The sequence below is a fragment of the Neopelma chrysocephalum genome, unplaced genomic scaffold, assembly GCF_003984885.1.
Source record: "Neopelma chrysocephalum unplaced genomic scaffold, ASM398488v2 Primary Assembly neopelma1_97320, whole genome shotgun sequence".
Classification (NCBI taxonomy): Eukaryota; Metazoa; Chordata; class Aves; order Passeriformes; family Pipridae; genus Neopelma; species Neopelma chrysocephalum.
The window spans coordinates 1755-4849 of NW_020925961.1; the positions used below are offsets into that span (position 1 = coordinate 1755).

The window sequence follows — 3095 nt, forward strand, 5'->3', positions numbered from 1 at the left end:
GTGCCGGGGGGGGGTGGCTCAGCCCTGGGCGCCGGGGCAGGAGGAGGGTGCAGCCCCTCCACCTCCCCCCGAAGGGATGTGCCTGTGCCCAGGGCCTGGGGAGCGATGCTGACCCCCCCCAAAAAAAACCCTGCACCCCTCCCATGGACAATCCGGGGGGTGCGGGGGGCAATGTGGGGGTCCTGCGGCCCTGCAGCTGCTCGGAACCGAGGAGGCAAAGTGGGGGGAAGGGGAGGCAAAGCTTTTGTTGGGGGGTGCCTGAGAACTGGATCCTCCTCGTGCAAGACAAAGCACCGTCCCCAGCGGGGACACCCGGGGCCGGGGGCGCGGGGGGAGCAGGACGAGCCCTCCCTTCGCTGCCGGGGGGTTGGGGGGTGAGTAAAAGGGGTAAGAAAAAGAGGGGTGGGACATCCCCCGAGCGGGAGGAAGAAAAAAAACGAGGGGGCACCCGGATTTGAACCGGGGACCTCTTGATCTGCAGTCAAATGCTCTACCACTGAGCTATACCCCCGATGGGGAAGCGGCCGCGCCGGTGTCCATAGGAGTGTCCCCAGGGCTGGACACCCACCCACGGATACCCCCCACCCACGCACACAGCCCCAACGCACCCATACACCCGTCCCCCCCCGTCCCACCCGCCCCGCACACCCGCAGTGTCCCCGCACAGCGGGAGGATGGTGGAGGGGAGCGGGTCCAGCCCCCCCCAGATGTGCCCCCCACTCTCACCCCGAGTGGTCGTGGGGGGGACACGGCACCGTCAACCCCCCCCCCCACAGGCTTCCTCTGCAGAGAGCGGGACCCCCGGTGTTCACACAGCGTCCCCCCGCAGGGTTTTGGGGGTGCGGGGAACCCCCCCCCACCCAGACAGCCCAAGGCGGGGGTTTGGGGGAGCAGAGCGGCCGTGCGGGGTCCCCGTGGCGCTGGGGGGGATTATCCGGAGCCAGCGGGGGACGGATGGGGACAGCGGCCGTGATTGTGCCCGGCAGCGGGGTCAATATTTGCTCCCAAAGCCGCTGGGCAAACACGCGGGGCGGATCCTGGTGGCCCGTCCCGGACACTGGCTCGTCCTGGGACACCGGGAGAAAGGTTTGGGGTCACCCCGGTGCGAGCCCCGTGTCCCTGTGTCAGCCCCCAGCCTCGCCATCCCCTTTTGCACGGCCGGGGAAACTGAGGCACGAAGGGAATCACACCAAACCCAAGGGAGGGGGGGTCTCCACGTCCCTGGAGACCCCAGTGAACCCCACTCCCAGCGACCGCCCAGCTCCCGTCCCGTCCTCGCTGCCCTCGGGGACAAACCTCCCCCTGTAGTGATGCCACAGCCCCTCCCCGTGCCCCCGGGAACCGGGAATCACCCGGAGTGGATGGACCCAAAGTGTATTGGAGGTCCCGGCTGAGCCCCCCCGCGTGTTTGGGGACATGGAGGTGACACCGTCTGGGGGATGCGCTCGGGGGGGGCCGTGTCCCAGCGCCGGGCCGGGAGATAAGGGCGGGGTGGGCAAACACCACATTTGCAGGAGCGTTAGGGAAGGTGCGAATCCCGTCACCCCGGGATGGGGGGGATGGAGGATGGGGATGCACCGCAGGGGACACACAAACATGGGTCAGATGCCAACCGTGTGCCCACCGCTGCCCGTCCTGGGGGTCCCAGCCTTTGCCCACCCGCTTTATCCTGTTGCCTTCCCCTTGCCCCCACCAGGAAATGGGGGATAAACCAGGGAACTGCGGGGGTATCCAAGGGGCTGGGGGGGGGCACAGGGCACCCCAAACTGTACATACCACCCCCCTGAGCTATGGGGGGACACAGGGCACCCCAGCCTACACCCACTGTCACCCCGAGTTATGGGGGGATTTGAGGGGCTGGTGGGGACCCCAGGCTGCTCCCACCACCTCCCCAAGCCGTGGGGGGATCTGAGGGGCTGAGGGGAGGACCCCAAGACATGGGGTTACCCGAGGGGCTGGCGGAGACACGGGACACCCCAGGCTGCACCCACCGCCTCCCTGAGCTATGGGGGCACACAGGGCACCCCAAACTGCACATACGACCCCCCTGAGCTATGGGGGCATCCCAGGCTGCACCCACGGCTGGCGCCGGAGCCAGACTGCTCCGGGGGGGGCTGTTTGCTCTGGGGCTGATGCCACCCCCCGAGGGGAAGGCTGGCAATTATGTAAATCCCTTAACCCCTGATTGCCTCCTCCCGCCCCATTAGGTGGGCAAACAGTTTTAGCAGCGGGGGCCGAGATAGCCGGGGGCTACATAAACCCCTGGCCCCGGCCGAGCTGCCACCGCCGCCGCCAGCACCAGCACCAGCACCATGGTGACATCTCCGGCCATCCTCTGCCTCGTCGCCTGGCTCCTGCCCCCCGCCGCCGGGCACCTCTGGGCATGGATGTTCTCCCTGCCCCAGCACCCGCCGGATGCGGCCGCCCTGGGCAGAAACCCCGGCCCAGGGAGCGACACGGAGGAGGTGAGGGGTGCGGGACTCCCGGGGGAGGGGGTTCCTGGGGGGCAGGAGGGGGTGCAGGTACGGCAGGGTGGGAGACGGGCAGGGTGGGCACAGAGGTGGGAGGTGGGGTGGAAGTCGGGGTAGGAACAGGGCTGAGAGGTGAGTTTGAAGCAGGGTGGGCACAGAATTTGCAGCCAGAGTGGGCACAGGGGTGCGAGGTGCATTTAAACCCAGAGAGGGCACAGGGGTGGGCGCAGAGGTGGGCGGGGGACTCGGAGTAGCGTGGGCAGAGGGATGGGAAACGGGTTTGAAACGGGGTGGGCACAGGGGTGCAAGGTGCATTTAAACCCAGAGTGGGCACAGGGGCGGGCGGGGGGCTCAGAATAGCCTGGGCAGAGGGATGGGAAACGGGTTTGAAATGGGGTGGGCGCAGGGGTGCGAGATGCATTTAAACCCAGAGCGGGCACAGGGATGGGCGCAGAATTTGCAGCCAAGGGTGGGCACAGCGGCGGAAGGCGGGTTTTAGACCCGGGGCGAGCACAGGGATAGGGGCGCAAAATTTGCAGCCGGGGCTGGGAGATGGGGTGGAAGCCGGGGTGGGCACAGAATTCCCACCTGGTGCTGCGGTGATCCCACATCGCGTTCCCGGGG

General features: G+C 67.8%; 1 non-coding gene across 1 annotated transcript; it reads right to left on the reverse strand.

Annotated features, from left to right (window-relative positions):
- Window positions 1–439: 439 nt before the first annotated feature.
- On the reverse strand, window positions 440–511 carry TRNAC-GCA. Its single transcript has one exon. It is a non-coding gene; the product is annotated as a tRNA-Cys (tRNA).
- Between the last annotated feature and the right edge of the window lie 2584 nt (window positions 512–3095).